At 44.1% G+C, this 22,102-nt stretch overlaps 1 pseudogene; it reads right to left on the reverse strand.

The window, feature by feature from the left end:
• Positions 1 to 5,792: 5,792 nt before the first annotated feature.
• LOC118545305 (NADH dehydrogenase [ubiquinone] 1 beta subcomplex subunit 2, mitochondrial pseudogene) lies at positions 5,793 to 20,938 on the reverse strand (annotated as a pseudogene).
• Between the last annotated feature and the right edge of the window lie 1,164 nt (positions 20,939 to 22,102).

Raw genomic sequence — 22,102 nt, forward strand, 5'->3', positions numbered from 1 at the left:
TTTAAAAAGGAAAGAAAGAAAGAAAAAGAAAGAAAGAAAGAAAGAAAGAAAGAAAGAAAGAAAGAAAGAAAGAAAGAAAGAAAGAAAGAAAGAAAGAAAAGAAAGAAAGAAAGAAAGAAAGAAAGAAAGAAAGAAAGAAAGAAAGAAAGAAAGAAAGAAAGAAAGAAAGAAAGAAAGAAAGAAAGAAAGAAAGAAAAAGAAAGAAAGAAAGAAAGATGCCCTAAATCTCCATCAGAACCCAGAAATGGGCAAGGGGAGCTTAAAGCTCTCCCCACCAGTATTTAATGAGTGCCACCCATACTAGCAATCCCCTGTTGTTGGACAATCGTGCTGCTTCTAATGCTTCACCATTATAATAATGTAACAACAAACACCTCCAAATATATAGTTATTCATCTTTGGAATTCTTTCTTAAGGTTAATCATTCTATCTGTTGGTTTTAGCCAGCATACACCTAGCTTCTGGCAGGAAAACACATTCATGTTATGGGATTTGGTTGGATACTTGGGAACCCTATGACTTGGGTGTATCACACCCTTGATTCCAAAAAGAAGAACTGTCTAGTTCCCATAGGAAATGTTAGTAATACAAGTGGTGTTTGTGAACAGATATTTAGTTAATAAGACAAGGAGAATCAATGTTGGGGGTGGGGGGCAGGATCCAGAGAACAAGACATAGTCACAAGTTGTAGAAGGTTCTGAGGTTTTATGCAAATTGGACTCTGTAATGAGGCAGATGGGCAAGGAGTTAAAATATCAGATTTGAAGATTAAAACAAGAACTTATCCTATAGATAAGGAGTCTAGTATAGTGGTTAACAAATATGGGTTTAGAGCCACATGTGTCTAGATTCAACTTCCCGCTTTACAAATTGGAAAAGTCACCTAAACTGTCTGATTTTCTTGTCTCCAAAATGGAAATTGTAAATGTTACTACACTGACAGGGTTCCTCTGCCCTTGGACTTTCTCTTGGGTTTGGCCAATGGGACACCAGCTGATGAGAAGGGAAGAGAAGAGGAGAAGTTCTCTTCTCTCCTCAACAAAACACCATTACTCTTCTCCAGGTGGCCTGCTCTACAATACTCCCTTCCCCTCCAGGTTCCAGTAACCTCTCCTTCCCCTGTCCCTTTGGCCTTATGGATGGGTACAATTCTGCTGCTGCTAGCCCCAGGATCCTTGGAAAGAGAGACAGGTAGGCAAGTAGTAGTAGGAAGCACACTGTCCCAGAGATCCTGCCAAAATGGTGGATCAGAAATCCAAACCAGTAAGCCAGGGGTGAAGGCATACACAATAGCTGCTCATTGATAGGAAGCAGTGGATTCAGAACTTGCATGGAAAACAGTGCAATGCCATACAAATGAAGGAGCCGTAAAGTGAGCATGAGACTGAGATAAATTTGTAGTCTGGTTAGGAGCTCTTTATTCCCTTCCTGTTGAAATAAGAAGCTGCTCCACCATCCATCATGCATGCAAAATAAGAAAAGCAAATAGTAAGTCACAGGGGTGAAAGGTACAGCATAGGAATATAGTCAATGGTATTGTAATAGCGTTGTAGGGTGATAGATGGTAGCTGTTCTCGTGGTGAGTGCAGCATAACATATAGACTTGTCAATCACTATGCTGTGCTCCTGAAACTCATGTAACATAGTGTGTCAACTATACTTCAGTTAAAAAAAAAGTAAGAAAGGAAAATGGCAGCATCTGGTTGGAAAAGGAGCAAAGGGGAGTACAGATGGCTAATTCTGACAGAAGAGTTAGAGCACTGGTCATGTTCCTTGAGTCCAATGACTCAGGTGCTTTCAAAAGTCCTAGTACATGGGGAAAATCCACAGCCCTCTCTTCACCATGGAGCTGAGTTTCTTGACTGGGCTATCCATGCCATCGAACCAACTAGATTCCAATCTCCTCTGGTCTTGGTGCCAGGCTCTGTCTCAGCCCAGATGAGCATGGCATTCAGGTCAACATCCCACAGGCGGGAGGCTAGTTAGCTCCCCCTTCTCCCTGGAGCTGGTAAGGACTGGGCGGGTGCTTCTCATGTTCCTGTTGTGAAATGGAATGTACAAACAGGGGATGTGATTCATGTCTGTAGACACATAGTATTCCTGACAGCTAATCAGGAAATGCCTCTTTATGTCTGGTCTTATAAAGCCTCTTTAAAAGTTTGATAGAGACTACATGGGAGCAATCATTTTAAAGTGAGCACTTGTTATCTCTTCAAGAACTGATGTCCTGTACTCACCACATCAGGTTCTGAGAAAACTTTACGTTGCCCTCCCCTTCCTCTGCCCAATCCTGCTACCCCACCCCCACTCACCACCAACACACACACACACACACACACACACACACACACACCAAAATTCTTTGGAAGAAATGTCACACAACATGAGGCATACTTCAAACTAAAATATGTTGTTTGCTTTCAAGGCAGATTAACAGTTTCCCTTAATTTGTATAAAATAGAGAGAAATATTTAAAAGGCTTGTAAGAACAAATAAATCCAGCTCTCATCTGGTGCTCAATAAATAAGGAAGGGGGGATAGGTAGGGAGAAGAGTTATTTATAAATCATGTGCATTTAACAACTTGAATTGAGGCTTCCCCCAAAGGAAATGAAAACTGCCTCCTTGTTCAGAGAAGTGAAGTTTATTATTTTATTTTATTAATTTACTTAATTATTTATTTTGCAAAGAGGCACCTACGTTAACAAAAGGACTAGACGTCAAGGAAATATAAGATCTTCATGGGAAGATCATGGCGTTTACAATTTACTGGTGGCAACAGTTTACTGGAAACGATTCTTTAGACATCTTAACAAAAACGAAAGTGTATATTTTAATGAACCTAGGCCAAGGGAAGCTATGAGTACAAATCCTTTCCAGGGTCAAAGGGGATCAAGACATTTGCTCAATGAGTAAATAGTTTTTGACTGGTTGATTAATAAGGATGAATTTTGAATTCCTCAAGATTTAACAAGACAACAAACTAGGCTTGTTTAGATTTCTCCTTTGGACCAGCAAGAACACATTGACACAACTCCCCCATGGAAAGGGGGGACCCTCCTCCTACCCATTCCCAGGCTCCTGAACCCCCAACCCAAAGGCACACACAGCTCAGGACATACAGAGGGAACCTTTAAGTTGAGAGACATTTACTCAAAGACTTTTCTAAACTCTCAGAAGGGGAGATCTAGGAGCTTTTCATAAAACTTAATATCCCCCTTCTGCAGCAAAACAAAAGGTAAATTTTGCTTCTGTGATCAGAGGGGCAGTGTTTATTCCTTTTAGGGAACCTCTGTTCAGGTCGTTTAAATGCACGGGATGTACCGATGACTGTCCCCATCTGTGCCCCATCTCCTTTATTGACCATGATGGAAACAAACGAAGTCGTCCTCCTCCACTCTATTTACTCACCAAGTCCAGCTAGTCCTTCTTTGGAAGGGTGGTTCCAACTCTCTCTCTCTCTCTCTTTGTCTCAGTCCTTGGTGTTTTGCTCAAGCATGTTTTAATAGCTCTCTTCCCTTCAGTCCCTTCCTTTACTCCTGAAGTCTCCACCTTCCCAACACTCTTCCTTCATTTGCCAGTACCCTCCACAACTACCATGAGGTCCTTTGCTTCCACATTGAGTCTAAATTCCTCTTCATAGCTCTCAAGACTTCCTCTTTCTTTCTCAACCTCCTTGTTATCCACTATCCCTATTATTGACTACTTCCTAGACCTCTCTCCTCTGGTTAGATCAGTTTTCTCTTCCACTGGCTGGCCTTCTCTCTGCCTACCTTCTCTTTCTCCCTTGACCCCCTCTCCATGGACATTCCTCATCTCTCTCTGCAGAGTGCGCCTCCCCATCAGAGCCCCACTTCTCCATTACTTCTTCCTCATATTCTTCCCTTTCTCGGAGCTCCCCCAGCATGTAGAGTTTGTGATCCTCCATTTAGCACCTGGTTGGACACACCTATGGAACATTTTCAAACTGCTCCATTTGTGTGAATCTCTTCTTCCACTAATATAATAAGCTTTTCAAGGACAGAAAGTCCATTTCCTCTGCTTACATGTATTTTGTGGCTAGAAAAATCTTAGAAGAAAATGCGTGATTCAAGTGGATCCATTGACATCATTGTGTGGTGGAAAGGCCTTTGGAGTGAGACTAACCTGGATGCTGCCACCTCCTCACTGTGTAAGTGAAACCTCTGAGTCTCCGTTTCCTTACCTGCAAAATGGGGACACTAATACTTGACAGAGTTACTGTTAAGTACTAAATGTCATAAAATATGTAAGACTTCTTACATACTGTTTGGCCCATAATTAAGATATCCAATAGATGGTAGCCATGTAAATTACTATTGAGCTCTGGAGCAGGTAGGTGGCAAGATTCAATTCGGCAAGTGAGTAGGACTCACAGTGGGAGACTTTTGACCCTCAATAGCTAACTGATAAGGAGAGAGGAAGTAAGTGTAGGCTTACCATCTGATCAGCCTCAACTGGGTGGACTTGTGCTTACCTATCTGGAAGAGATTTACTTTATAAGGTGAGAAGGAAAGACTATCCAGATGAGACCAACATACCAGAGGCTCATGCCCAGTGCTCCTTGCCTCAGAGATAATGCAGGGCCCATGTGCGGAGGTACATTGTCATGTAAGAGCAATGTCCCAGAGATGAGGAGCAGGCATCTGGCCTTGGCAGAGAGATTCTCCAGGAAGCAGGAGCTAGGCTGGTGCTAGACACATAAGGAATGGCTCCATCGATTCTGCAACAAGCTGGATGCTAAGGGAAACAGAGAAATATTAGGGCTATAATAATAGTAATGGACTATTCCACAGTGTTTACTATGTGCCTGCATTGCTCTAAGAATTTCTATACCGTAACTTCTTTAATCCTCACAACAATCCTATCAGGATTGAGCTGGATAGTCTCTGTCTGCCCATCTGCCATTCTCTGCCTTTCTGTACTCTGCTTTGTACCCCAGAAGCTAGCTGTTAAGGATAGCTTCAGTCTGGCTCCCTTGCACTCTGGATCCCAGGTGGGTTCAGCCCCTGGGGACTCCAGCAGGAGGCACACACATCCAGGAAGGGCATAACAACATCAGGTCTACACAATGACAGCGGCAGTGTTCCTCCACTGAAAATTCCCTGCAGACAAATCTGTACTTACTCTCCATTCTGGTGACACCCCATGGCCTAGGGGCAGCATTGGCTCCCCGGTGTTGCCAGCTCTGGGGTGCTTCACTGTCCCTTGTTGGTTTCCCCTAGTCCTGCCCACTTTGGCAAGAAGTCTCTATTAAACTTCTCAAGTTGAGAATGTATCTGTTTCTTGCTAGGAGGCTGACTGAGAGAATTATTGTCCTCCTTTTACAGATGATGGCACTGAGTCCCAGAGAAGATAAGTCATACCAAGTAGTGGTGTGGCTGGGACTCAAAGCAGGCCCCCAGTCTCCGAGTTGGGCCATACATTTTCCTGCCAACTCAGTCTATGAGATAACCAAGAGGTGATCCAGTGACGGACTCATGAGTGCAGCTTTGTACTTTCACACCCCACCAGGCCACTTCCACCCATCAGGCTGGCCCGGTCTCAGTGATCCAGGCCACAAAGCTCAGATTCTGGATGTAGTGACTCACGGACAGCTGCCTCCCACTCTAAGAAAAGTGCAAACCTCTTCCCAAGCCATTGTCAATTCAGTGTTTTGTTCTTGTTCCTCTTTGCTGACCAAAACTCTTTAATTTAAAATTTTAATGTATAATAGTAAGTCCCTAATTGCTTGAAATTCTCCCAAGACTCTTGTGAAGAGCTAAGTCAATGCCTTCAGCCTTGGTCATCTGGAAGGATACCCAGTCCTTCATCTGTTCATTGGGAAGGATCTGGATATGGAAAGTGACCCCCTACAGCATCTGAGTCATGCCCAAATGCCAGGGAATCCAGAACCACATGGTCTACTGAAGAGCTCAGCCTAGGTCACGTGGGATCTGGTCAGCTGGGGAGGCTATCTATACTGGGGCTCGATATGCACACCACTAGCAGCATGATGGACCCCACTGCCTCCAGCCACCTGTGAGCAGCTGCTTCTGAAGAAGTGGCCTTTGATACCAACAAAAAGTGCCAACCGCGTCAGAGCCGACAGACATGCCAGCCCGCATCCCCACCACAGTCCCCAGGCCGAACCGCCTCCTCTTCTTCAGAGTGGTTTTTGTTTAGCCCAGTTCAGACTCCAAACTGGACTGCAAGACTTCGAAAGAGGTGGACAGAGGACAGAGGGAGGACAGAGAAGAAGAATGCCACAGCCTCCCCGGGTCTATTTCGAGGAGGTAGGACAAGGGAGCCTTTCCTGCTTCTTCAATCATCTCTTCTCCTCTCTCTGAGGCTGAAGATAATTCAGAGATCCTAATGACACTTTGGGTGTGGAGGAAGTCAAGACTTTTGCTCTGTGTCAGAGACAACATTTCATTTGGTTGGGAGAAAAAATTAAAGAAGAAAAACAATTTTGTTTTACACATCTACCCTTTTTTTTTTTTTTTTTTTGGAGGGGTAGGGAGTTCTACTTGGAGTGTCCTGCAATCACATTTTTTCAAATGTGAAAAAAAATAAAATGTTAAATGGATAGATTCACATCTCACTAGAAAAGAAAAGAAAGAGAAGAAAGAAAAGAGACATCCAGATGAGTGTCCACCAACTCTCCCACAGAGATGTATACCAAATGAAGTCCTATTCCATAAAAAAATCACACTTGGCCATAAGATTTTGTGAAGATAGAATTATTTGATTTGGGGACTGCTTTTAAAGATATCTGGATTCTTTTCCTCCTCTTTGGCATCTTTATATTTATGGGATAATTCTTTAATTCACATGTAATTGTTAAAGGCAAGGACTCTTGAGGCCAAACTACCAGGACTTGTATTCTGACTCAGCCACTCTGAGCTTGAGTTTGTCTGGAAGCTGACCTGAAATAAGGATTTGGGTATAAGTGGCTTATTTGAGAGCTAACATCGGGAAGCATCAGTGAGGGGTGCCTGGGTGGCTCAGTTGCTTAAGCATCTGCCTTCAGTTCAGGTCATGATCTCAGGGTCCTGGGATTGAGCCCCATGTTGGGCTTCCTGCTCAGCAGAGAATCTGCTTCTTCCCCCGCTCTTATGCTCTCTCTCTAACTCAAATAAATAAATAAAATCTTAAAAAAAAAAAGGAAGTATCAGTGAGGGAGTGGGGAGGTGATGCAGGAAAGGGAAGACAGACCATGTAATGTGCTTAGGAAGCAGGCTCCCTAGGTGTGTCTGGGGTTCTCTTCTGAGACAACATGCTTCAAGGCATCCCACCTAAGAGGCAAGGAAGCAGGGTATTTATCTACCGACTCCCATCCTTCATTAGTTGAGGGCTGCCCTCTAGCCTGTGAGCTCCCTGGAATTTCTAGGCAGAGAAGCCCTTGGGCAAAAGTGGGGACGTGCTTGCCTGCCCAGGACCAGTGGGCACTGAGAGGATGTGAGTGCAGGACCAGCAGCATCTGCTATAGTCCATCCCTGTCAACACACAGATCCATTCATGCATCTGTCTTGTCACTGAGTTTTCAAGGTGGCTGGTTACAGTTTTCAGGAAAAAAAATTTCTAACAAGCATATGAGTAAGACAAGCTACAGTCCCTTCTATTGCAGTGAAGACCTAAGGCTCGAACTCTGCTATCATTATCTGGCTCCTCTACTCCTACCTTGGGTTCTGACCCTCAGCCAGTCCTTCTGCTGGTGTACGTTGTGTGCCCAGTGGGATAAGCTAGACCTTCACCCCTGAGGGGTCTAACCCATAGGTTTGCATGTCCTAATCAGGCTGTGGTTGCTGCAATTGCCAATTCATAGTACAGAAGCATCAAGGGGGGGACTCAGAATGCCCTCTGAGTCCCAGACATATTTCTTCCTGTTCCTACTGTGCAGAAGGAAGCCTGCTCCCTTGGGATCATCAGGGTCCATTATCCCTGCCAGTATAAAAACTTTGAAAATTTTTTGGCTTGCTGGACCACTGAGCCAAGAAGTTTAAAATGACCAGGTGACAGACGTAACTTTGGATTTAGTGACACCCTGATTATGTTCCTCTGTTTGGACATTCCTCCCACCTCCCACTCACTTCAGGAACCGGCATCTTTAGTAGAAACTGAAGTTGCAAAATCAGGAAGCACCATCTCCCCAAGTAGGTCACTAGGAATGATGGTGAGAGGGCCACTTACTGCTTTTATTCCCTGGATCTGAGTATCCTGCCTCCCGGGGCCAAGCGCTGGATAACATCTGAAAGACCAGTGTCCCAAGTCCATGGCATGTGATTCCCAGCTAGCAACTCAGCTAAGTGTTTATGAGGCCATTCCAAAATTCTACTAAGCCAGCAGCCTCCAGATGATGCGCTGGGTGGTAGAATCAGTAGATCCGGTGGCTGCGTAACCATCATCTTGACTTCACTGTAAAGTGGCTTCTTTGGTCTGAGGTGATATTAAGTGGATTCCCATGTTGGTAAACTAGATATTCTGTGAGTCCTTGGATCAAGGTACTGGCAGAGGCTCTGTAGACAAGGAAGGTAAATCTGTCCCCAGTAAGCGTAAGTCTCTGTCTCCTTCTGAGGGAGACGGGCCAGGATAATCAACTTTCCACCACACTAAGTTGACTCCGCGAGGGACGGTACAAAACTGAGAGCTCAGCCCCAGCCTCCATCGTTAGGTCAGGCACTGAGGTGCGGCAGGAGCTGGAGCGGCCTTGCAGAGAGGAAACCCGTGCTGTTGCTTCCATCCCTGTCGTTCGTACAACCAAATCAGGGGTCTAGTTTTCAGCAGCCTGCCCTCCAGCTGCAGCAGATGGGAGTCTCTCTACCTGTGCCAGCATGGAGGACCCTTGACCTTCTCATTCTTCACTGACATGAACCTGTTATCTTCTTTCTTCAGAGTTACCACCGCAGTCAACGACAGACAACCAACTCCCCGATCTTTGTAGTTACTGTTGCCCCCAACTCTCTCAAGTGCTAGAACCCTCCCATGAGCCGGGGCATCCCTTTCCACCGTACCCCATCTCAGTCCTTCACAGGTGAGAGTCTATATTCTCCAGCACCAAGGGTTTTCACCATCTCACTTACTGCCAACAAAGGATTCTCGTTACCTTCTGCCCAGTGAACTCTCAGGTTCCAGATCCATTTGTGGGTCTGTTTTCTAAGACCATTTCCAGTTCAACCAACTGTCTTGGTTTGAGTCTCCAGAAATAGATCCCACGACAAAGATTCGAGTGGAAATATTTTCTGTAGGAGATGACATCAGAAAGCATCAGTTAGAGAGTGATAGATGGGTGGGAAGCAGCAAACACCTGTGAAGTGAGCATTTTAACATTATGGGCAGATGCAGTTCCATCCCAGTGGGGACCTTGGAGACCATATAAAGGGAGCATGCTACAGAATGTCCCACTCAAGGGGAAAGCTTGCTGGGGTCTTTATCCACCAGTGTCATTGGTTGAAATCTATCCGAGGGCCATTCATTCCCTGGAACTTCCAACCTGTCCTGGTGCCTGGGCCACACCTGCTCCTGTGGCCAGAGAAAGGCATCAGGTGGAGAGTCCCAAGAGCTTCCAGTAGAAAGCTGCTGTTGTAAATGGGAGCCATGAGTGCTGGGAATCTAAGGGTGGGGCAGCAATGACCTGTCTGATTTGGGTCAAATTACTTATCATCCCAATGCCTCAGTTCCCTTATCTGAGGATAATAATAGTATCTCCTATGTAGGGTCATATTGAAGCCTATATGGGAGGTTCTAAAGTGTGTAGAATAGCTTTGGCCAAAGTGAGCAGTAAGTGGTGAGTCCTCTCCTTTGGGATCTACATTCAGACCATATAAACTAATGTGGGGCTTCACATGATAGAGCCCAGGGAAAGATGATCCTTGGCTGTTTTCAAGTTCAACTAGGTTGAATGCTTCAAGTTAAGGACCAAAGCCACAACGTTATCTTCCTTTGCAACTAAAGTGACTGGCTCCCAGAGAAGAAGGGGGAAAATTACATAGGCAAATTACTGTTTCTTTTTTAAAGTATTTTATTTATTTATTTGACAGAGAGAGAGCACAAGAAGGGGGGAGCAGCAGAAGGAGAGGGAGCAGGGAGGGAGCAGGGAGCCCGACACGGGGCTCAATCCCAGGACCCTGGGATCATGACCTGAGCCAAAGGCAGATGCTTGACTGACTGAGCCCCCCAGGTGCCCCCAAATTACTGTTTCTTAAGAAACATGAATTCCCAGGGCGCCTGGGTGGCTCAGTCATTAAGTGTCTGCCTTTGGCTCAGGTCATGATCCCAGGGTCCTGGGATCAAGCCCCACATCAGGTTCCCTGCTCAGCGGAAAGCCTGCTTCTTCCTCTCGCACTCCCCCTGCTTGTGTTCCTTCTCTCGCTGTGTCTCTCTCTGTCAAATAAATTAAAAAAAAAAAAAAGAAGAAGAAGAAACATGAATTCCCACTGTAGGACAAGTCCCACATCTTTGGTCTAAAGTTCCTAGACTTGTCACTGATGTTAGCTCCTTTCCATCTTCCCATCACACAGCCGTGTAGTCTGAGTCAAAACTATATAAGAGATGGAGGCTGGAAGACCTGAGTTCTGGTCCCTGCGCTGTCATGAACTCATTATCACACATTGGGTCCATTTCTCAACCTGTCTGGACCTTAATTTTCCCATCCATAAAATATGGATAAAATAATACCTCCATTCATTATCTTACTGACTAAATAAGAGAGTGTGTTTGTGTGAAGGATTTTTAAAGTTTAAGATGCTATTTAAAATGAGTTTATATTAAACATAATTGCCAACCTGGCAAGAGGTAGAACCTGGGCCTTGCATGTAGCTTTTGGAGATATGCATCTATGAGAATCACCTCTGGGCATGAGACGCTAGCTTTTGCTCTGGTCCCTGCCACCTGGCCTGGCTGAACCTCTTGTCTCCCTTCTCCCCTGTAGCTACCTCCTCCAGGCTCTGTCCGCATCTCTGTCCCCTCACTCTGGCTACTGACCCCTTTCCTACATTTGTACCTTGCATTTGGTGTATCGCCCCGGGGATGGCTTGTGTCGCATCCCCACACTGCTTCTCCCTTGAGGCTCCAACTTCATCCTCTGATTTGAGCTTGAACGTCCTGGCTCTCTTCCTGCCGGAATTCTCCTCCCTTTGTCCCACCTCCCACACTAGGACAACAACTCTGCGGTGAAGCACTTTTTTAGAACTACAGTTAAAAAATCTGAAGGAGAGAGTATGATTTTTAACCAGCTCACTTGAGCCCCAGAGTCTAATTTTCAAATTACAAAAAAGAAAATAAATCAGTTGAAAGAAGGGGGAAAGGGCGGTTTATAAGTCACATTCTGCCAGCCACAGCTACTGGGACTTCTATTTCTCTTTCAGGGCATCTGGACACATCACACGAAGGAAACCCATACTTCGAGGGAGCCAAGCCTTCAGTTACCATAAAAGCTCATGAATTAAAAATTGATTCTGAACCAGCAAACAAGAGGATCCAGTGCAAAAAGCATGAGACTGGGTGCCTGGCACATAAGGGGGCCCAATGATATTTGTTAAGTGAGAAAATGAGAATCCCAACATGTGATTTTTAGCACAACCTTCATTCATAATTATTTATAATGTGGCTCTGAATAAAGGACTTGACCTCTGGGCATCAATTTCTTTATAGAATGTGAGCATCCCTGTGGTTCATTCCAGATCTAACATTCTCTTCAGTGTAACTGGTCGACGGTACACAACCGCACAGCTAAGGACACAGAGGTTTCCTCCAGTTCTCTGCTCAAATGTCTCCTTGTTGGAGAGGGTGTTCGCGATAATTCGATATTCGATATTAGTGTCTGCCTCCCTCTCCCATCACCCTCTGTCCTTACTCTGTCCTTCGTAGCATTAGCACGTATCTATTCGTTGTTTATTATCTGTCTCCTGCCACTAGAGTTGAAGTGTCTTGAGAGTAGAGATTTTAACTGTTGTGTCCATGGCTGTATCCCAGCACCTAGAACAACACCGGACACACGGGAGGCTCTTGACACATCCTCGTTGAACTAATGCATGATCTCAACAAGCTACAAAGAATATCATTTGGGGAAGAATATGCGCCCTATTTAAGAAATCGAACTTTTCAAGTGCTTTTGACTCTGTTTCAGAATTGCTTATTTGCTTTGAAGTTAATGCCATTAACAGCAAACCACTATTCTCCTTTCTTAAGACTAAATCCCCCAAAACCATTTCCCTGGCGATGCTTTGCCGCCCTCATCCTGATTATTCTTCACCTTGAAGGTAATCCAATCGCACACATTTATAATAATTAAAATTCCGTTTTATTTGTTCAGGCTGGTTTCCCCTGATTATGATGTTCCAAATTCACGAGTCTGGTAGCAGATCACTTATTGCCATATGCGGGGGCTTCTGGGCCATTCGTGGACCTGTCCTAGAACAATAGTGTCGAGTGCTTCAGTTCTGCACTGAGACTTACTGTATTTGAATCCTGGCTTTGCTACTTAGTACCTGTGTGATTTGGAGCAAGTTCCTCAGCCTCTCTGTCTCCTTTCATTATCTGTAAAATGGGGATAATTGTATCTGTGTCTGCTCTATGTCTTAGGAGGCCGACCTCTAGAGACTTGAGCCCCTCGGCTCCCTTGGGTTAGGCCACAGGGAGGCCCTGGGCAGAAGATGTGAGGACACCAAGAAAGGGGGTTGGAATATCTGTCCTCCAGCCATCCCTCCTTACTGGGATTTGGACAGAGGCTGTCTGCCTTGACCATGGCCATAGCACTTAATAAGTAGTCTATCTGCCATAGCTAAAGATGTGACTCTGTCCTTTTTCCTTGCTCCTTCCAGCCTGGGACATAAACAGTTTCCTGTTCCTGCTGGTTCCAGATGTATCCCTATTCCTCGAAGGTCTCTCTAATCCTATCTACACCTCTGACAGCAGTCCCTTCATTAAAAATCTCTTCAGTTCATCTTTGGAGTTGTGCTTTCCACTTTCTGCCAAATCCCAACCAAAGCTGCATGAATGCACTGCTGGGCATTACATGTGTAAATACATGTAAAACAACTAGAACATTGCCTGACGCATTGTGAGTTCTCAGTCCGGGTGAATGATTATTATCCACATAATTCTATGAGGGAAAACCATACAAGACTGTATATGTGACGATATTGTTCAGAAGTGACCCTACATTCTGTCTAGTGGGAAAAAACTGGCATTGTATACGGTCTTTTGCATATGATCTTAAGCAAGTTAAGAAACCTCCCAGAAGTTCATGGTTGCTGCGAGCAGATGTATATGACAAAAAGAGATCCAGGGTCTGGTAACTATAGGCCCTCATGCATGGTAAGCAGATGAGGATCTAGTACCTGCTTCACAGGGTCCCATCTATACAGGGAAGGGGCCCCACATTCGGTTTAATGCTCTGTACTTCCCATCTTGAAATTCTTTTTTAAAAAGATTTTATTTATTTATTTGACAGAGAGAGAGAGTGAGAGAGCACAACTGAGGGTGGGCAGAGGGAGAGGGAGAAGCGGGCTCCCCACTGAGCAGGGAGCCCCATGCGGGACTCAATCCCAGGACCTGGGATCATGACCTGAACTGTAGGCAGACGTTTAACCACCTGGGCCACCCAGGCACTCCCCATCTTGAAATTCTTAATAATTTTTGCACAAGGATTCCTGCATCTTCATTTTGTACTGGGCTCCACAAATTACGTAGCCAGTCCGTGAGGGAGGGTTCACTTTATTTTTCAAATAATTGATGGCACTCTGTAATTGACAATTTTTTTTGTATGAAACATGGATTCACCAACATCTATGGGAAGGAAAATGAGACTCTTAAAAGATGACATCTGGTGTTGAGACTGTATTAGTCAATTAACAAATACCGGCCAAAGAGCTAGCATGGGTTAGATGCCGTGCCATACCTCTTTGAACCCCAAATTCCCTGCTCTGTAGCTCCAGGCTGAGTCGGTCGACACGTGACAGGATGGAACTGCCCTAGCCATGAACCTTTCAGTCATATCTGTGGTATCTGAGTCTTGGGGGAAAAAAATAGTCTCTTATTTCATCACGGAACTGTGACTTGGATTTGGACTGTGAATCATAGAAACTCGGTTAGATGAACTGGCAGCTAAAATCCTCCAGTTAAAGAAGCTTAAAATCATACCAAATCTGGTACGACTTGAGGGATGATGCTCAGCTTCTTCAGCATCCCAATTCTACAAAACTGAAAATTCAAAGAAGCACCCAGAACTCTTATTTCCTCAAGGTAACAGTTTGCACCCACTGGGGGTGCTGTGACCTCGATGGAGGGTGGAGTAAAAACAGAACATAAATGTGTCCACTTAAGGAAAAAAATGGCTCTGCTGGGCATTAGGCAAGGCAGGACTGCTTCCAACACACCCTGATGGCACATAACATGTGCGACCCTTGGAGATGCTCTTTGTTCATCCCACACGTAGAGATAGAGCCTGAATGAAAGATACCTCCCAAACTACAGCACATGCAAACATCTCCGGTGAGAGAAGAAAGGCTAAGAAATGGGTTTTATATGTTTGGCTGGAATCTGAAGGGATTAAATGGAGCAGAATCTAGGAGCATAGGTTTGTGGTAAGAGAGAGGTTTTACTTTTTTAAAAATGAACCATCAGGGGCGCCTGGGTGGCTCAGGCGTTGAGCGTCTGCCTTCAGCTCAGGTCATGATCCCAGGGTCCTGGGATTGAGGCCCGCATCGGGCTCCCTGCTCGGCGGGAGGCCTGCTTCTCCCTCTTCCACTTCCCCTGCTTGTGTTCCCTCTCTCGCTGTGTCTCTCTCTGTCCTATAAATAAATAAAGAAAATCTTTAAAAAATATAAAAATAAAAATAAAAATGAACCATTAAATCAGAACACTTCTCTCTTACATTCTTATACACACGTGCGTGCGCGCACGCACACACACGCACAGAGCCAATGTGCCTTCCTTTACAACACTAGTTAATGCCTCCTCTAAGATACAATGAAGTAAAAAATTGAGGAAAATATGGGGAGTGGGAAACGGGGAGCTGAGAGAGAAGGTAGCTTTCTATTTGTATAAGTTTTTCCACAGACAAAGAAGTTAGTCTTTATCTATATGATTTATAAATTCTCCAGGTGGTTTTCCCATTAGGCTGTGGGTTACTCAAGGTCAGTGCTTGGTTCAAGAGTTGGTCTCCATATGGGTTTAGACTGGAAGAAAGACATGCAATGCAGTGATCTTTTCACCTTTCTGTGAACAGGACTGACACCGGTGTGTAACATCTTTTCCCCTTCAGATTGCCTTGGATATTCTGATAACTGAATAAAGACGTCAGAGGAGAGCTCCTAGACACAAAGCGTGATATGTCCTGGGCTTCAAACGCTGCATTGCTGTCTCTAGATGGCAACCAGGAGATATATCTAAGCAAGCTCATGTGGTTGGTTATCTTAAACAACTCTTGGGAACAGGTACAGAGGAAAAAGGACCCAAGCCCATCTACTAATCATGGAGCATCAGCCTTGGAAAACCCCGGAGGCAGACGGGGTGGGGAAGGCTCTCATGGACAAAAGGTCAATGGTGACTCAAAAAGGCAGCCTCATGAACATGGCCATGGCTAACTGATGTTTATTGCCAGAGTTATCAGATGGTGGTTGTGGGTTTCTATAATATGCAATGAGAGACGAGTGTGACTACTTCATATGTTAGCAAACCATCTGATAATAAAGAGCGCGATAAATATTTTTTTAGTGAATGTTGTTGAGTAGGCAGGGCTATAAGAATTCACATGTTCATTATTAAAGATACTAATCTGTCACTAGAGGTTAAATCTTGTCATAAAGACTGTAATATGCCACCCTGGGTTGGAGGCTAGGGATTCTAAGACTGCCTTCCCCTGGGGGAGGCCATGGTTCTTGTCCTCCTTATCATCCTACTGTTCTTTATTTACTTCCCCCTCTCAACTTCTCTTCCCCTTCCCTTTCTGAGAGAGGAGCTAGTGACAGAGTCAGGGTTAAAGTTTATTTTACCTGAAAGGCAAGGAGGAGGAAGAAAGACTCTCCACATCTCCTCATCTCTTTTCCATCCTCCCTGTCCTATCAGCGCCTATCCCTACAATCTCCATCTTCTCCAATACCTCAGTGTCCATCTTCTCTTTCACATCCTCTTGTTTTTCCATCTCTACCTCCTCTCATCTAATTGTTTTATCACACTCAATGTAGGTATCTCCGATTAAGCTAAATAAGATCATAGGAACATGCACATTTCAGGTTTTCCAACAGATTGGATGTTATTTTATTAATGGTAATACTTAAACATACGTTTGCCACTACTCTCTTGTTCTGACATATCTGACAGGGATACAGTCCTTGGTTTCCCATATTATTTCCAAATTTGAATATTAGAGTTTCTGTCATCAAGGTCTTTCATCATATTTTTCTTCATTACCATAACCTATTGTTACATGAAAACAGAAATAACAAGCACGATGGAAGTTTAAAAGAAGGAGACATTGTTGTGAGCGGGGAAGCTTGTATAAGACTTTCCACAAAAGGGCAAACTTGAATTGACCTTTAAAAATGTGCAGGGTCCAAGTAGTCCAAGAAGAAGAAGGAGAGCATTTTAGGTAGAAGAAATGATGTGAAACAAGCAAAAATGTATAAGGTGTGAGAGGAGGAAAGAAAGGAGACTGGTGTGAGTGAAGTACCATGTAGGGCGGCAGAGAAATATAGAGATGAAAACCATATAGGATGGCTAAATTGTGGATAATGTTGAATATCAAGCCAAAAGTTTAGGACTTTACCGTTACCTTGGCCCAAATGGTTTTGGATGCAAATAACAGAAAGCTTCTCAAAGTAGTGTAAGCCAAAAGGAGTGAGTTCACCTAAAAACAAAGGGACCTGGAGGAGCCCAGTGGCAGAGTGGGCAACTGGGTGTCCCCAAGGCTTGGAACCAGGAATGAAAAGCTCTCAGGAGCTAGAGCACAGGCTTGCTAGCTTGGAGCCTACAACTCCACCCCACTCATGTCCTTGCTTCACCTTGGCTTATCTCTGCATATCCTTCTCATCCTTTCCCCTCTGCAAAAGAGATTTTTGTTTGTTTGTTTCCCCATGAATATATAAGACAGTTCAGCCCACAACTCACACATTTACATCTCCTCAGTCCAACTGGCCAGCAGAAGCTACCAGCATCTTTGACTTCCAATTCCAAATTTCTGTGAGAGAGAATCTGCATGTCCATTCCTAGTACAATGAGAGAATTGATGCCATATTGAATTAACATGACTCCCGGGGCTCACCTCTGGGATAAAGGAACTCTCAGAGAAGGAATATAGGACTGCAGCCTGGGCAGTTACACTAAAGGTTGTTTTCAATAGTTTTAGAGCCACGTGAATGTTTTGGAGGTGAGGGAAGAAATAACCAAAGTGATCCTAGGAAGCTTCACTGGGGAGCAGAATGGGTTAGAAGGGAATATTCTGGAAGCAGGAAGAACAAAGAGGAGCTATTTGAATCAAAGCACTGAAAGCTTGAAATAATGTGGCTATGGTCAACCTGACAACTACTATCTAGAAAAATAAAGTTGGTTCAACAAACACAACTCTGCATTAGTCATGAGAGAAACATGTATTTCATAGCTCAGAGCTAAGCCTCAGTATATGTAAGCTGTATAATACTTACATGCTGGCAGTGGATCTGTCTTTAATCCAGTGGTTGCCCAACTTCCTGCTTTGAAGTTAGAACTTGGGTAACCTAAATTAGTAGGGGGAGACCCATAAAATGGAGTAGGTTTTATGCTCTCCTATTCTAACTACTACCTAGGACTTTATAAATTCTCATTCCCTGAAGCTGGTCAAAATTCGTTTTTCATCTGTTGCTAGTTGATTTGATAGGTTAGCTGAGGTCATAGTGATCAGTCAGTCTAAACCTCTGCATGGACAGTCAGCTTCATTCTGTCCTTTGACAACTAACCATATCCTCATGAGGCTCCATCATCAGGTCCAGTTATGAGAAGGTTGAGAGAGCAGAGACCAAAGCCCTACCCTGGCATTTGGAAAAATATTAAAATACCACCACGCCCCTGACATCTTTAGCTTCCTCCTGATTACTAATGACCTACTACTCCCTGTGTTTACGACAGTATACAAGATGATCCTCTACAGTGCTCTAGCCCTCAGTGTTTTAGCTACATCTCCCATATTCAGACCGGCTTCCACTGGCAATGGAAAAATATTGCTGCAGGGTCTTCCGCATGTGTTTTCAACAACTCTGTTAGAACAGAAAACCCCACTCAAACAAACAGAAAAATAGTACGGCCAAAGGCCAAAGGCAGGCCAAAGGAAGGGCAGTGTATTCGTTTACAAGGACTGCCATAACAAAATAGCACAGACTGGGTGGCTTAAACAACAGATGTTTTCTTTCTCCTAGTCCTGGAGGCTGCAAGTCTGAGATCAAGGTGTTGATGGTGTGGTTTCTTCTGAGGCCTCTCTCTTTGGCTCGCACTTGCATCCCTGGTGTTTCTTCTGTGTGTCCTAATCTCCTCTTCTCACATAGACACTAGTCAGATTGGATTAGGGGCCCACTCATATGACCTAATTTGACCTTAATTACCTCTTTTAAGCCCCTGTCTCCCAATGTAGTCATATTTTAAGGTACTGGTGATTAAGACTTCAACATACAAATTTTGGAGACCATTCACTCCCTCACAGGTAGCTCTGAGGTTGATTCAGTGTTTCAGGTCTAGCCTCAGACCGCAGGTCTTGTCATCTGTCTGCTCAGTCATGCTCAACATGTGGGTTTTATCCTCAAGCTAGCTCCCCTCATGTTGTAAAATGACCGCCGCAGTTCCAGCCATCACATCCAAAGGTGATAATGCCTAGTAGAATGACAAATTCTCTTTCCCTGTGTGTGTATGTCTGGACAATCCTTTTCAAAAGGACCCAGGGCAGACTTCTCTCTCTCTCTTTTCTTTTCTTTTCACTGGCCAGAATCTCTTCATGTGTGCGTGCTCACCTGCAAGAGGAAGAGACTGCCAGGACTGACCTGAGCCAATCACAATTCATGCCCTGGGGCTGGGGCCAGCCTCCCTGGGAGTGCAGGGTTGCTTTTTTTTTTTTTTTAAGATTTTATTTATTTATTTGACAGAGAGAGACACAGCGAGAGAGGGAACACAAGCAGGGGGAGTGGAGAGGGAAAAGCAGGCTTCCGGCGGAGCAGGGAGCCCGATGTGGGGCTCCATCCCAGGACCCTGGGATCATGACCTGAGCTGAAGGCAGACGCTTAACGACTGAGCCACCCAGGCGCCCCGAGGGTTGCTTTTTAAAAAGAGAGATACCCACACAAAATCAGGGTCCTCTGAGGAAAAAGGAAAGGGATAAATGGAAACCAACAATGTCTGCTGCAACAGTTTGCCTACTTGCTTCCCATGGACTATGTTCCTGAATTTTGAGCATGACTCTAGACCCTGGTGATTGCTCGTCTAGGAGCACCAGGTAAAACTGATCTTTGTACTGCAATAAAGAGCCCTATTAATAAATATCAGTTTCCCTGGGCTGACTCACTTGCAGTGAGCAGTCTTTTCCAGCTTACGCCTTCTCCTCCCCATGCCCATGACCCCAACCCAAGTTTAGCTTTTGACACAGCCAGCATCTTCTACTCAACTAGCAATTCAGATCTCAGTTGCCCTGTACGAGTTGTAACAAATCTGGCTCTAGCTAGCCATTTGGCAAATATATATCATTGAGACGGAGAGGAACCGGCCAAGAGAATAGGGATCACTTAGCACAAACTCATCACCAATATTAAGAAAATAACTTGCAAACTACATCATGCAATGGTAGGTTACTAGTTGGGACATCGTTTACTTGTGTTGCTTAACAAAGGGCAGGTATCAATACCATTCAGAAACTACTCCTTTACTGCTGATAATTTAATTAAGCTTAGAAGGGCTTTCTACTTTCTTGTTAGTTTCATTCTTGTATTGCCTGCATCGAGAAAGAAGAATCTGGTTCTGCCCTGTTTTTCCCACAGACCGTCCAAGAACAACTTAAAAATCTAATACTTGCAATGAAAAACACACTATATTTTTTAATCTTCCATGAGTCTCCTATTCTTTTACAATTCAGCTTGTTTGATCTAGAAATGGCTTTGCTTCCAAAAATGAAGATTAATTTGTTTTGGTTTTTGATGAAAAAACAGCAATGTGTAAATAAATAATACAAAAAGAAATCTTGCTATCTTCCATAATTTCTATTTAATATTAACAAATTCTTTCTACATATGAGCTTGCTGTGTCCCTGATACTAGTTTAAAATCACTTTCCCTACCCCAGCTCTCCTTCAGCATGTAAATGCTCCAGGGGACCTAGTTCTTCATGTACCTACATATATTTTTCACCCATGTCAACCAATAACAACCTTAGTCTTCTGTTTTAGGCATTTGTCTCTGATAAGCACAAGCAGAGAGATGAAAGGGGCCTTTCTTTGGAATGAATTGAGCCAGGAAATGTCAAAGAGAGTTGATCACAAGAAGCACTGGTCACTGCTGGTGAACCACGTGGCAAGAGAGAGAGAGAGAGAGAGAGGGGAGCCAGGACAGTAAAGGATCTGGGAGCCAAGTCATGAGTTTAAGCAATCAAAGAAATTAGTCTTGAGAAGAAGTGAAAGCCTTGATAACCTTGAGGTGTTTTTCATGAAGAAAAAAAAAAAAGCCAATGACAATAACCACAGTAAGAGCTAAATTTTACCGAGGGCTTATTCAGATGAAGGCTCCAAAGAAGCAAATTATGCCTGATCATGAAAAACAAACATAGTCGTCGGAGACTAGAATGAATGGGCTCCCCAGTAAGCTAGTGCCCCTGGGTATTCAAATGCAAACCAGCTGCTCACAGCTCAATAATGCACTAGAAAGGACTTACCTCTTGCCGTGGGATGTTGGACTAAAGGGTTTCTGATTTTCCTTCGTGCTGAATCTATGGACCATTAACAGTTAGGAGAGCTATTTGATTCATGGCATTTTCTTAGAAAACATTTAAACCAAGCTAAGCTCCCCACCCCCCCACCCTGCACCCCTGACACCACTTTTCCCATCTTCTTGTCCTGCCCTGCACAGCACTGACGGCGAGAAGAGAGAAGGCGGCTCAGTGGGCAGTCCTTTCCTTCATCCACACAGTGCTTTCTCCACTGCCCCAGGCACAATGCCTGGACAAATTCTGACCCGTGTAAACCTTGCTACCCCACCCCTGACAGCAACAAGATCAGACTTTGTAAACAACCACCTTAAACCTTCCTATGGGTTTTCCTGACTTTCACAGACAGGCCTCCAATCTGTTATTTCTTTGAAAAATAGACACTACTTCATCTCAGGATATCTGCTGTGCCTCTTAGTGATCTGCTCTATAGTTTTAACTATAGCCAGTTGGAACAGAAATTTGCCAAATTAATGCTCAGAGTTGTTACATGCCTAGTGATTATAAAACTAAACTGAAAGGGTGATAGAAAAAGGGCTTAGAAAAGACTCTCTTAATCTAGCTCAGAATGGCTGGGTCAGGATGATTTCATGGGTTATTTCACTCCTAATTTCTAGATTGCTGGATAATTTCAATAAAGATGATGCTGGGCAATTACTGAGTCAGCGACACACTTGAGTTACTGCCTTTACGACTTTTACAATGGAGCGGAGAGGTGAGTCACATTTTATTGCAGAGCACTTGTGTCTGATAGAGCTTCAATCCATCCCACCATGAAAAAGTCAAGTACGAAGAAAAAATATCCCCGGGAAGATACAATAGAAGGAAAATGATAGAAGGAAAATGATAGAATATCATCTTTATCTCCAAGCTCTGTTTCATCCCCAAATTATTCTTAACCTATCTATGAATGTTGTAGACAGTGAAGATGATCTCAAAATGTGAAACATGTTGTTGACCTCATTTAATGGAATACAGTAAAGCATCTCTTTCTCTTTTTTAAACTGCCAAATTGTGTTGTCTAAACCTTATGTTAGATCTCTCAGTTGTGAGCAAATACATAAAAATAGCGTTCCACTCTGTAGTTGGGCCTAAGCCAATTAATGAGAACAAGGAAATGACTCAGTGGAGAGTCTGAGATACTCTATATTTTAGAATTCACATTATCCCCCCGCAAC

Source organism: Halichoerus grypus, chromosome 2 (assembly GCF_964656455.1).
Source record: "Halichoerus grypus chromosome 2, mHalGry1.hap1.1, whole genome shotgun sequence".
In the NCBI taxonomy this organism is placed as follows: Eukaryota; Metazoa; Chordata; class Mammalia; order Carnivora; family Phocidae; genus Halichoerus; species Halichoerus grypus.